The sequence below is a fragment of the Odocoileus virginianus genome, chromosome 12 (assembly GCF_023699985.2).
Source record: "Odocoileus virginianus isolate 20LAN1187 ecotype Illinois chromosome 12, Ovbor_1.2, whole genome shotgun sequence".
Lineage (NCBI taxonomy): Eukaryota > Metazoa > Chordata > Mammalia > Artiodactyla > Cervidae > Odocoileus > Odocoileus virginianus.
Genome location: NC_069685.1, coordinates 60593168 through 60606746, shown reverse-complemented (window position 1 = coordinate 60606746; position 13579 = coordinate 60593168). Strand labels below are relative to the sequence as shown.

Here is a 13579-nt window from a genome sequence, read left to right as displayed (position 1 = left end):
AGAATGGATGATTCTACATGCTTTTACATGTAGGTATAGAAAAAAGACTGGAAGGAACTACATCACGATGTTAAAAATCATCATCTCTGGGTGATAAGAATGGTATTGATTTGCTTTTTTTCTTCTTAATTAGTATTTTCTGAATTACGTACATTAGATGAGAATTAATTTTATAGTTGGGAAAACAATTGCTCTGATATAGATGAAATGCAGATATGAATTCTTCTTGTTAGTTTAAATGAAGAAGAGTCTGCAAAGGGCCACTTTAAAGCCTCTCCTTGAGTTCCAAGCTTAAACAGACAATGGTTTTGGAGTCAGAAATTCCAGGGTACCAACCCCCAGCTCTGCTCCTTTCTAGCTGTGCTAAGCTAGCTGAGTCTCTTAACCTCTATTGGCCCCAGTTCTCTCATCTGAAAAATGAAAATGAAACTAGCAGCCTTTGAGGCTTGTTTTCAAGGACTTGATAAGATATGTTTGAAACTACATGGCCACGCTTCTGGCACTTAGGAGGCACTCACTCAGTGGTGACCCTTCCATTAGGAGGGCTCCTTTCCCAGAGTTTCACTGGAGATCCTTTGAAGATGGGCATTACCTACCATCTCACTTTACGGAGGAGGATACAGAGGTTCAGGGTGGAAACTTGTCCAAGGTCACAGAGCTGTGAAGGGAAATTCTGAAACAGGCTCAGAGAGGGTGAGTGATCAGACAAAGGTCGCACAGCTTAAACTTGCTGCCTGCGTAGTTTGTAAAACAACAAACTAAACACCCTCCCCCACCCCCCAAAACCCCAGAGTGCCCTTTATTGGGGGGTTACCATTACTGAGGCACCGTGGCAAGCCTCCTGAACAAAACCAGCGGCAGCAACAACAAATCCGCTGCCATTTATCAGTGCTTACGCAATGCCAGGGATCTTGGCACTCCCCACAATCATCTCAGTTAATTCTCCAGAGAATTCTATGACGTGCGTCTTTCGAGCCCATTTTACGGATGGGGAAACTGAGGCTTAGAGGCCGAGGCCCTTCCCCAGGGCTCCAGCAGGCCTGGCACCGGGTCCGCCCGGCTCCCCGGCAGGCTGCGGGAGGGCCAGGTGGCATGCAAGGAGTTAAGCGGTAGGCAGTGCTGTGGCTCCGCGCGAGGAGCGCGCCGGGCTGAGGCGTGCTGCTGGCGGCGGCGGCGGCGGCGGCGGCGCTGGGAGCTCGGGCTCCAGAGACGTGAAGTCCGGGGAGCGAGCAAGGCAGGAAGGGAGGCAGCGAGAGAGAGGGAGGCGAGGCGGCCGGAGCCCGCGCCCAGCCGCAGCCCGCGCCCGGCGCGCAGCGGGCCTGGGCATCCCGGGGCGGGTGCCTGCGCGGGGCCTCGCCGTGGCGCGGGGCACCCGCAGTGCCGCCCGCCCGCCGGCCCGCCCGAGCGCCAGGCTCGCAGGAGCCCGGTTTGCACTTCCTCTCGCCTCCGCCCGCCTCTCCGGCTCACCGGCTGGCGTCGCCACCGCCTCCTTGTCCCCGGCCACCGCTGTCGCCGCTGCTGCAATCCAGGACGCACACTCTTCCACTTTCCCGCTGGAGGTGCGGAGGATGCCCCTTGCACCAGACCCGGAGAAATAGCCCCCCGGGCCCGCCGGGAGGAGACTGGGCGGAGAGAAAGAAAATCCAGTCTCCCTTTCCTGGATGCCACTGCAGCAGCTGGCAGCTGGGAAGGCGCCCACAGAGCGGGTGCGCCAAGCTGGGACGCCAGAGTCGCAGAGAGGGAGACCCCGGGCGCTGGCTGGGCACCGCTGGCAGAGTTTGCAAGTGACTGAGACCCTCAGGTAAGGGCTAAGGGGCCTGGTCCTGCTAGCAGGGGGGGGCCTTAGGGAGAGGGCGCAGAGCTGCTGCAAAGGACAGCTGTCCCCCAGCTGGGCTGCCGACTCCAGATGCTGCCTGGAGCCTGGGGTTCAGTGTCCAGAGCCAGGTGAGTAAAGAACCCCGAGTGGTGACAGCCCGGTTCTGGGTGGATGACAAACTTTCTCTCCTCCCGCAGAGGGGTGGACGTGCCGGCTTATCCCGCGTCCTTCCTCCAGCCATCCCCTGGGGTTCCCAAGGCAGGACGTCCAGGGCTTCTCAGATGACCTGGGCCGGGGGAAAGGCAGTGGGCCCCTTTCATTTGATTCATGAATCACCCCTCTTCTTGGCCAGTTAGAGTTCTGAGGGAAGAGGAGCTGGACGTATTTTCAAGTTGACTTTACAGGGTTCTTGTTGGGGGTGATACTCTGGTAAACGAGATTCCCCATCATCTGGAGAAGCCAGGGCTGCCCCAGTGATGGATTCTGTGTAGAGTGCTTTGCAGTCTTGCTTATGTCTGTTCTGGTGCGTGCGTGCGTGCGTGCGTGCGTGTGTGTGTGTGTGTGTGTGTGTAGAGGGAAGCAGGGGGACCCTTCCAGCCAGATCGCCCCTATCCAAGCCCTTCCAGCAGCCCCAAGTGTCATCGCCAGAGCCGAATCACCTCACTGGCAGAGACGCTAGAAACAGTGGGGATTAGCTCCTGTCCCTTGCAGCTCCTTAGATGAGCTAAAGATTTGGGAGAAGTTTCCTGAGCTGCTTAGTGAGACCATTCAGATTGGAGCCTGGTGAGGTGCAAACTTCAGTAGAAAAGAGGTTGGAATGGACATTTGGATGGGGACTCTTGGCACTGTCATCCTCAGCTCTGAGGCTGTGGGTGGTCTGTCACACCCTAGGCCCCTCGAGGCTCTGCAGAGCCCAGCATGTAGCTCATGAGTTTGGCCAGATCATTTTTTTCCTCTTAAGGAAAAACATGCTCCAAAGAGGCCACCTGGTCTCCAGGAGTCATTTTGGAGCCATCCCTGTTGTCACAGCCCCAAAATGGAGTCTTGCTTCCCTCCCTGGGGTTCCAGCCTAGGGCCAGGGTCATCTCCATGAACTAGTTGGTCTGTGAGGCAGGCAGTGGAGGTGCTTCTGTTCGTGACCTAACGGATGTATTCCTCTGGCCCTGTGGTCAGACCTGGTGTCTGCCTCTAGGGAACGACATTGCTGCATGGTTCCTGGACAGTGCTTGAGATACGAGGTGGGAGTCTGAGAACCTCCTGCCGTTGCTTGGGATTCTGACCTGGGGCCAGGCAGGCTCCGAGCTGTTTCTCTAGGCTGCCAGGACCCGGGGATGCTTTGAGGGTGTCAGAGGCTGGCATTTGATGTCCTGGGGAAACCTCGTCTTCAGGTCAAGAGGTTGAATGTCAAGTTGGCTGTCAATTTGCTGTGTGAGTTTGGGCAAATCACTCAGCCTCTCTGAGCTCCAGTTGCTGCTTCTGTAAAAAGGAAGAGATTTCCTGTATCCTCAGAGGTCCCCGTTCAGACATTCTTATAGCCCTGAGTAATTGTCAGAGATGAAATCCTCCAAATCCCAGGAGGCGGTGTAACATAGTGTGTAAGAGGTCTAGGACTGAGACACATCTGAGTCTGACCAGTCACTTCACCCTCTGAACCTCGGTCCCTCCACAGTCAAATGAGGAGCTGATAACGGAGATGGTGCGTGGGAAGTGCTTGGTGTACCTGGTGAGGCTGGAGCTGCCCGAATGCAGCAGCAGGGCTGTCTGTTTTGAGTCTTGTGCATGGGCATCAGGGTGCTGTTGTCCCCGGGGAGGCTGGCCCTGAGCACCAGGTGATTGCTCCTTGGCTGGGGAGCAGGGCCCTTGTTCTCTCAGATCATCTGACACCTGCAGTTCCTCTCCCCGCCCCTCGCTCCTTCCTCATAAAAGCACTTCTGGACCAGCAGCTCCTAGTGGGGAGCCCCAGGCGGTCTGGGAGCACTGGATGCATCCAGCTGCTGCGTCGCCATGACAACAGGAGGTAGAGGTAAGCTGTCTCCATGGCTTCAACTTTGCAGCTGTGGAGGGATCCAGGGCAGAGAAGTTCAGTATGTCTGGGCAGCCTTCCATCTGCTGAGGCTGTCTGATCAGGCAAGGGTGCTGTTCCCTACAGGAACAGCCACGCCGGGAAAGTGTCTTGCATGTGTGTGTGTGTGTGTGTGTGTGTGCGGGCAGGTGGCTGAGATTGTGGAGGAAGGCTGCCGATTAGTCAGTCTTATTTCTTTCTGAATGGTTCCAAGGCTTGGGATATCTACATCCTTCTCTGTACTAGGTAACCCCTGTGCTCTGCTTAGTCGCTCAGTCCTGTCCGACCCCCTGGACTGCAGCCCGCCAGGCTTCTGTCCATGGGGATTCTCCAGGCAAGTATACTGGAGTGGGTTGCCATGCCCTCCTCCAGAAGGTCTCCCCAACCTAGGGATCGACCCGTACTGCAGGCGGATTCTTCATTGTCTGAGCCACTGGGAAGCCCTGGGTTCATGCTAAAACCTCCACGGGGAAGACAGACCTCATCTTGGCCAACACGGAGTGAGTTAACAGGCATGCAGTCGGGCCTGGAGTGGGAGCAGCTCCACCGTGTGTTAGCTCTTATCTGCGGGCTCCACTTTCAGGATTCAGAAAACGAACAGTTTGCTTTCCTGGTGGAATAGGATGTGTGTGTCTGTGTAGACACATGTGTGTGAATGTGTGCCTATGTATACATTCTCATGTAGGATGCGTACGTGTGCTCATGTGAGTATGAGTTACATAAAACCCTGAAGTGTGTGTGGGCACATGTGAGACTAGTGTCAGTATGAGTGTGTACTCATGAGACTGCCTGTCCACGGACTTAGGCATATGTGTGTGTGCACGTGCCTGTGTGAGGCAGTGTGAGTGTGGGTATGCATAAGCAATTGTAGTGTTAAGCAGTGGTGTGTGTGTGATCAGATGCACACGTGTGTCGTGACGGTCTGTGTGCCGATCTCTGTGTTTGAGGAGCTATGCGGGGTGGCCAGGGCACATGTGTGTGTTGCCTGTGTGGGCCTCTGTGGGTGCCTGCGTATGTGTGCAGGTACGCACCTGTGTGCAGTGATACGAGCGTAAACTTACAGTTGTATCTATTACATGTTTTTCAATGAAGCTTTGTGTCTCTGCGCGCTTGTGTGTGTACAGCGCTGCACACGGCTCATCCTTTGTGTGCATTTGCCTGCTTGCTGTGGTCCACCTCCGTGTCTCTATGTGTGTGTGTGAGGTTCTGAACGTGTGTGTCTGTGCGTGAGAGAGGGTACATTTGGCTGTGTCTCTGTGGATGTGTGTGTGTCTATGGATGTGTGCCTGTGTGTTTTGCAGTGTAAACTTAGTCGCCTGTGTGTGTACACGTGTGTTTCTGAGCGTGTGCACCTGTGTGAAGCATTGCATGCCTGGTTGTATCTCTGTGTATAGGTATGTGTTTCCTGGTGTTGCTGTTGGGTCTGTTGGTTGCTGTGTCCATTTGAGTGTGTCTCGGTGTGCACGTGAGGTGTTTCTGGATGTTGCAGTGTGACATTTGTGCATGTCTCCTGTGTGTGCGTGAGTTTCCGGATGCGTGTACCGAGGATGGGGCCTTGCATCTTTTTGCGTGTCCCTGGGTGTATGATGTGTGTTTCGTGTGTTTGCCTGTCTGTGGGGCAAAGTAACTTCTGTGTGTGCCGCCTGTGTATGTGTGTGTTTCTGAGCACATGCATCTGCGCGGGTGTGATGAGGTGTTGGCGGGTGGGGGGGCTGTAAACACTGCTGAGAGCGTCCAAACAGAACACATTTCTGAACCTTTAAAAGCTCCTCTTCTGTCTGCTCTGCACGTCTGCGCTGTGCTCGTGTGTGTACCTTCCGAGTGTTGACTCAGCGATCGCTGGTGCCAGCTCTGAGCAGAGTGTTGGGGTGTCGGATGTTCATTTTCCCGAGTGCCTTTGCTCTGAAGCCTTGTCTTCCTCTGCCCCCCCCGGCTCCCTCAGCCCCACAACAACCCACGTCTTCCCCGCCAGAAGCCTGCACTTAGGCCAGTCACTGAACAGACTCACAGATGTTCAGAGCACAGGTATAATTTTAGGCAGAAGGTCTGAACATAGGCAGCCTAGGATGCACTGAACATTTCGACAGCAGTGTTTCTAATTAAGAGCAACTTGTTTTCCTTAAATAAACAAATCAAGTGAGGAAAGAAATTGCCCGAGATTAATGGCTCCCCGGAGCAGGCCCAGATGTTGGGAAGGTGAGGATGGGGGTCCCCACAGACTGCCAGTGTGGCTGCTGGAATCTTCCAGATTTTGACCAGGAGTTGACGAGGCAGCGGCTGCAGAAACTGGTGAGGTGAGCAGGCCAGGGCAGCGGGAGAACCCTTTCTAAGGTTGGCCTAGTGTTTGGTTGTTGGGGGAAACACATCACTGGCCCCAGTTCCTCCCTGGATCCACGCCCTTAGCCATGAGACGTGGCTGTTCTTCCCACTCAAGAGGCAGGCAGGGTCTGTGCTCCGCATCCTTCACTTTGGGTTTGGCCTTGGGTCTTCCTCTGGCCATTGGTGGAAGTGATGGTGTGTCCTTTCCAAGCCTGGGTGTCCAGGGGCCTTGCATGTTTCTGCCAAGGCTGGGAGAAGGGCTCCACCAAGGTAACTGCCCCCCTCCCCCCAGCCTGGCCCCGGGAACAAACACATGTTGAACAACCCTTAGCCCAGACCTCAGTGAAGAGTCTAGCTCAGCCACACTCCAGCTGGCCACAAACAGGTCAGGTAATTAAATGCTCCTATTACATGTTACTGGGGCTTTGTGGTTGGTTGTTACGTACCATTATCATGATTGTAGCTAACTGATGCAGTTACCAATGGTCTGTATTTTCTGCTCCTGTGGGACTCCTAGTACTCATCCAGAGATGTACCATGTACTTCTCACCACGGATACCCCATTCCTACCTGGATCTCTGCTCATCCCAACATCAGCAGCTTTAATAATAATAATAGTTAATACTTATGGAGCATTTATATACATACTTACCATACTCACAACTACTCTCTGAGATATTTCTATTTTGACTTCTGTTTTAACCTGTGAGGCTCAGAGAGATGAATTGACAACTCAGGAGAGGCATCACTGGGATTTGCACTCAGATCACCAGATGTCAGAGACCATGCCTTTAACCACAATGTCATCTTGCCTCCCCAGTGCTAGCAGGCATGTTTGCCATTCTTGGGAAGCAAGCGCACTTTTGACCTTCACGTGGGCTCACCTGGAGGTCAGGTAGGCAGGAATGAACCAGGTCAAAGTGTCTCTTTGGTTGAGGGGAGATTTCTTCATTCTCTCATTCACGTATTCGTTCTATATTAAAAGTCAGGATTTGCTGATGCTCAGCATTTGCTCAGAGTCTTCTAAGAGTCATCCTTTGTCCCGGGCCCTGATGATACAGAAATAGCAGACCCCAATTCTGTCCTTGAGGACCTTACAGTTTGGGGAGGAAGCAGGAGACCCTGGGCTCTGGAGGCAGATTAGGAGTGGAGTCCAGCCCAGCTTCCCTATTACTATCTGAGCCCCACATTTCTTGAGTCTCAGGGTGAGGACAGAAGCTTCAGTTTACCGCCTTAGGAAATAACAGAAGGAAGGCTTGCGCCTCCGTTTGCTCATCTGTAACATGGCAGTGATAATGACAGTGCCTTCTCGCAGAATTGTTAGGCATGTTTACTAAGTCAGCTCAGCCCGTCAGCCCTGCCACCCATCCCCTGGGCATTGTGAGAGGGGACTTTGGCCGAGGGTGCAGAGGGCTGGTGACAGAGCTGAGGTTAGAACCTGGGCCTTCTGCATCCTGAATGGCGACAGGTCCGCAGTCTCTTAGATCCCACGCTGCTCTCACATGTGAGTGTATTAGTTTCTTGCTGCTATAACAAATGACCACAAGTACAGGACTTAGAACAATGTAAACTTATTCTCATTGCTAGGGATTAAAAATCTAGACTGGGTCAGCAGAGCTCTGTTCCTACTGAACTCTCAAGAGGAGGATCAATTCCATGCCTTTTCTATGGCCTGGAGGCTGCCCACATGCCGAGGCTGGTAGCCCCACGTCACTCTGACCTCCGCCTCCACGGTCATATCTCCACCTCTGACTTCTGAATTCCCTGCTTCCCTTATTAGATGGGCTTCCCTTGTAGCTCAGTCAGTAAAGAATCTGCCTGCAATGCAGGAGACCCGGGTTTGATTCCTGGGTCAGGAAGTTACCCTGGAGAAGGAAATAGCAACCCACTCCAGTGTTCTTGCCTGGAAAATCCCATAGACAGAGGAGCCTGGCAGGCTACAGTCCATGCGATCTCAAGAGTAGGACACGACTTAGCGGCTAAACCACCACTACCACCTTACTAGATGGCATTGGGCCCCCTCAGATAATCCAAGATAATCTCCCCATCTCAAGATCTTTAACTTACTCGTATCTGCAAAGCCTCTTTTAGTATGTGGGGTGACGTCACCATAGGTTCAGGGAATTAGGACACGGATATCTTTGGAGAGTAGTTATTTGGCTACCCGGCCTCCCTGATGGCTGAGATGGTAGAGAATCTGCGTGGTTCGATCCCTGGGTCAGGAAGATCCCCTGGAGAAGGGCATGGCAACCCACTCCAGCCTTCCTGCCTGGAGAATCCCACGGACAGAGGAGCCTGGCAGGCTACAGTCCACGGGGTCGAAGAGTCAGCCACAACTGAGCAACCAACATTTTCACTTCTTTTTCTTTATCTGGCTACCACGGTGGAAAAAAAACAAATGAATCATTCCACATGCATTGATTCAACACGCATTTATTGAGTACACGGGGCTTGAGTATTTCCTGGGCGCCTACCATGCACCTAGGTCTGCCTAGGTCCTGAAGATGAAGTGTTGAGCAGACAGACGGAGGCCCTGCTGTCCTGGGGGGTGATTCCAGGAATGCGAGTCCGAACAGAAATGCATAAATAAGTAACTGAACAGCTTAAATGTAAATAGTGATGAGTTCAGTGAGGAAAGCACAGCAGGTGATGGAGGTGGCGTCTTCTAACCGCCCCTGTCGGGATCCTCTGCGTCGAGGACGCTTCCTCCCGCGCCCCTCTGGTCTGGGGGTGGGCATGGTCCTCCCTAGCTGCCAGGCCATGGGTGCGGCACTTCCCACGCCTAGTTGTAACTTCCCACTCTGCCCTCCGTTGTGACTGTCCTTGGTCACCCCACTGGGGTGGGCTGTCTGCCACCGCTGGTCCCTGACCGAGATGGGTGCTTTCGACGTGCCAGGAAATGTGCCCTGCTCTTCTTGTGTTTTCACTCACTGATCCTTACAACGTCCCTCCAAGGAAGATGCTCTTTTACCCCCTTTCTCAGGTAAGGAGGATAGCCATGTTCACAACACCTTTATTCACCATGGCGGACAAGTGGAAGCCACCCAAGTGTCCATCGACTTGGGATAAAGTATGCTCCATCCATGCCGTGGAATAGTATTTAGCTTAGAGAGGAGCAAAAGTCTAACACACGCTACAAGGATGAACCTCAAGGATGTTTGGCTAAGTGAAATAAGCCAGACACAACAGGACAAATACTGTATCGTTCCACTTTGACTTTCTTAAAGTAGTCAGATTCGTAGAGACAGGAAATAGAATGGTGGTCTCCGGGGGCTGGGGGAGGGGGAAATGGGGAGTTAGTGTTTAACGGAATCGAGTTTCCGTTTGGGAACATGACTGTTCTAGAGATGGACAGTGGTGATGGCTGCACGACGATGTGAATGTACTTAACACCACTAAACTGTACGCTTAAAAATGGTTAATGTAGGAAATTTTATGTTGTGTATGACTTCACCGACTTAATGGTTATGAATCTGAGCAAACTCCGGGAGATGGTGAAGGACAGGGAAGCCTGGCGTGCTGCAGTCTGTGGGGTAGCTAAGAGTCAGACACAACTGAGCAACTGAACAACAACAGATTTTGGCAGGATGAAAACAAAGTGAATAAGTTAAAAGTCTAGACAGGACTTCCCTGGTGGTCCAATGGTTAGGAATCCACCTGCCGATGCAGGGGACACGGGTTCAGTCCCTGGTCTGGAAAGATTCCTCATGCAGGAGGGCAGTTAAGCCCATGGGCCACAGCTACTGAGTCCATGCACTCTAAAGCCCATGCTTCACAGCAGGAGAAGCCACTGCAAAGAGCAGTCTGCGCCCTGAGACTCCAGGAGGCCTGTGCGTAGCAGTGAAGACCCAGTGCAGCCAAAAATGAATAAATAAATTCTTAAAAAATTATTTTTCCTAAAGTCTGGAGAGGCTAAGATTGAAACCAAGATCTGACCCTAGAGCCCATGTTCTCTTCCCCATACAACATGGTCTCACCCTCTGAGCACTCTGCACTCCCAGCAGTGCGTGTGCAAGCAGATTGTGAAAACAAGCTGGGAGAATGTGGACTGGGGCTTTGGACGCAGCAGAGGGAAGAAGACCTGAGGCGTTGAGGAACCCATGGCATGCTGGCACCATGCACTGCCTTTCATCAGGGTTCACCCACTGGTCTAGTCAACAGATTTTTATTGAGCACCTACTATATGCCAGACCCTGTGGAGAAAGTGAAGAGAAAAACAAGACCCCAATCTGCATATAATTACAACTTGAAGTAACTGCCAGAATTTAGGGCCTCTGAAATGAAGACTTCCTTGAGAGAGGAAAAAAAAAAGAGCCTGGCTCTGAATGATGAAGAGGATTGACCAGGTGAAAAAGGCTGGGAAGATAGCAGAACCAGCATGTGCAAAGGCCCTGAGGTGAGGAAAGTGGCATGAATCAAAGACACGGACACACTTCCAGAGTGGGGAAGAGCTGGTACAAAGTGGACAATTCTCAGGGCCTCACCAGCCCCGTGAGTGCTTAGCCCTTTATCCTTCCAGCAGTGGGAGGCCTCATACAGATTTTCAGTACAAGGAGTGAAATGATGCTATTAAACCCCAGCCAGAGCAGTAAGAAGAAACTGCACCCCCATGTGAGGTGGGAGCCCATTGAAATGCCCACAAAGAGGGAGCTGGGCGGACTGCAGCGATTTCAGGATTTCAGCTTCATTATGCAAAACACACAGCTTTCCAGGGGAGAGGTAGGCTTGGCAAAAAAGACTCAACAAATTAGTTTTTAAATCTGCTTTAAGTTGCTAAAACGCCCTGTCTCCCTTCCATTGTCACCTGATGGCCTGTGGGCTATTTTCACTTTTATCAGAGAATTTTTTTTTTTTAATTAAAGGAGTTTTTCCTTTTGAAAAACAAATCCCAGCTGTGTTCTGATAAGATAGAATTAAAAACGGGCATTGGGGGTGGGGGGAATGCCACAGAAAGCTCTGACTTTTCTCCTTCTGTATCTGAACTGATTTAAATAATAATTATGTTTCATTTTGATGCAGCCTCTCCTCAGCCCTTCCTGGTCTCCCCCAAATCACCAGGGTATACCAGCAGCTCCAAACATAGGATGCTTCTAAAATTCCCAACTCTTGGCCCCTAGAGAGAGAGGGAGAGACAGCCCTATAAAAGACGGAGCTGCTGCTGCTGCTAAGTCACTTCAGTCGTGTCCGACTCTGTGTGACCCCACAGGCTACAGCCCACCAGGCTCCCCCGTCCCTGGGATTCTCCAGGCAAGAACACTGGAGTGGGCTGCCATTTCCTTCTCCAATGCATGAAAGTGAAAAATGAAAGTGAAGTCGCTCAGTCGTGTCCGACTCTTTGCGACCCCATAGACTGCAGCCTACCAGGCTCCTCCGTCCCTGGAATTTTCCAGGCAAGAATACTGGAGTGGGTTCCCTTTGCCTTCTCAGGATAAAAGACCGAGAGTTCTGACCTAACAGCTTCAGGTTCAGGGCAAAAGTTGCTGGAATCCAAGTGCTGCCAATTCACAGCTGTGTGACCTCAGGTAATTTATTTTAATCCCCTTAGCTTCTAACTGCATGCATGCATTCTAAGTAGCTTCAGTCGTGTCTGATTCTGGGACCCGTTAGACTGTAGCCCACCAGGCTCCTCTGTCCATAGGATTCTCCAGGCAAGAATACTGAAGTGGGTCGCCATGCCCTCCTCCAGGGGATCTTCCTGACCCAGGGACTGAACCTGTGTTCTTATGACTACTGCACTGGAAGGTAGATTCTTTACCATTAGCACCACCTGGGAAGCCCTAGCTTCCCACTACTCATATGTAAAATGGAAATAATGATAGTATTTATATTCGTTGGATCCTTCTGGTTGTAACTGGCAGAAAGTCCAACTTAAATATCATTACACTCTTTTATTCTCAGGCTAATAAGCACTGTGTAGGTTCATGTAACAGGCAAGTAGCTTCAGGTTCGGTTGATTCAGGAGTTTGATGGTGTCACAGGACGTTCTCTCACTTTCTCTCTCTCCCTCGCTCCCAGTGTGTCTCTTTATTTTTCCCTCCCAATCCCTTGACTCTCCTTTTCCTCGGTGGTGGGCTTTCCTTCATCAGTGGGCTCTGGCTATCTTCATCTCTGCACAAATGCCTACCAGTAACCCCATTATTACATAGTGTCAGCCGCCAGCCCTCCTCCCACTAGTACTGGAATTGAGAGTTTGTAGGCGATGGCAACGGCAGCCCACTCCAGCACTCTTGCCTGGAAAATCCCATGGACAGAGGAGCCTGGTAGGCTGCAGTCCATGGGGTCGCTAAGAGTCGGGCACGACTGAGCGACTTCACTTTCACTTTTCACTTTCATGCATTGGAGAAGGAAATGGCAGCCCACTCCAGTGTTCTTGCCTGGAGAATCCCAGGGACGGGGGAGCCTGGTGGGCTGCCGTCTATGGGGTCGCAGAGAGTCGGACACGACTGAAGTGACTTAGCAGCGGCAGGTTTCCTGAAATCAGAGAAATAGACTGTACTGTTCAGTCGGATTGAGGTCATGTGGACGCCTTGGTCCCTCCTCGGGTGGGGAGAGTGTGAATCAGCTCTTGTGGTTTCCTGAATCACAAAGACCCAAAGCGGAAGCGGATCCCTGAGGGAAAATCGGGACCCAGTTAACCTGAGCAGCAGAAGTAAATGCTGGTCACACTGAAATGACCTTTCTACTGTCGTCACCTCAGAGGGTTGCTGTGAGGCGAAGATCAAATGGTATTGATCATGCAAGATGCTTAGCGCTGAGCCCAGCATGCAGTGTACACAGTGAGCTGTTCCTACTACTTCTATGCTATCATCGATCTGTGATAATATGGGCCGGGGAGGGGTCCTGTGAGTACTGAGGGTGATGGGAGACGCCCATGACCAGATGGCTCAGCCTGGGCACCCCGCTGGCCCCTGAGAGTCTTGGATCTGTCCATGCCCCTCCAGTTTTGGTTGCCAAAAGCCATCATTCCCTAACAAACCACATCTCATGGATCGCTTCACCAGCTAAAAGCTGGTGATGGCTCAAAGGATGCAGGGGGCGGGTGACAGATGCTGCTAGGGGCAGGCGGGTCCCCTAGGAGGGGCAGTGATGAACCAGAAACCTGGGGAGCCAGCTATAGGGAGCACCCACCCCCACCCAGCTGTCTCCCCACATCTCTCAATGGTCTTTAAGGTGTTATGCATAACCTCTACCTGGTTGTAAATGTTGGTCCCCAGTTCAGGCAATTTTGAAACACAAGACGGAGCAAACAGGCGTGTCTGTGGGCCCAGCTGGACCTTTGCTGTAGATCCAGGTCTCCCCGACACGGGAGACACAGAGCCTGTTCTGTCTGAACCACAGAGAGCGGGCGTTGGGGATGCCCTCGGAAGACGCGCCAGCCCGTT

At 52.3% G+C, this 13579-nt stretch overlaps 1 protein-coding gene across 4 annotated transcripts in view; it reads left to right on the top strand.

Moving 5' to 3' along the window:
- Positions 1–913: 913 nt before the first annotated feature.
- The window catches only part of WSCD2 (WSC domain containing 2), a 112366-nt gene continuing 99700 nt past the window's right edge, over positions 914–13579 (top strand). For 2 of the 4 annotated variants that reach the window (XM_070475456.1, XM_070475457.1), the window contains exon 1: positions 920–1801. The gene's annotated coding sequence lies outside the window, so the exon portion shown is untranslated. Of the gene's footprint in view, positions 1802–3633; positions 3840–13579 lie in introns of those variants that run through there. The other 2 variants (XM_070475459.1, XM_070475458.1) reach the window with 2 other exon arrangements.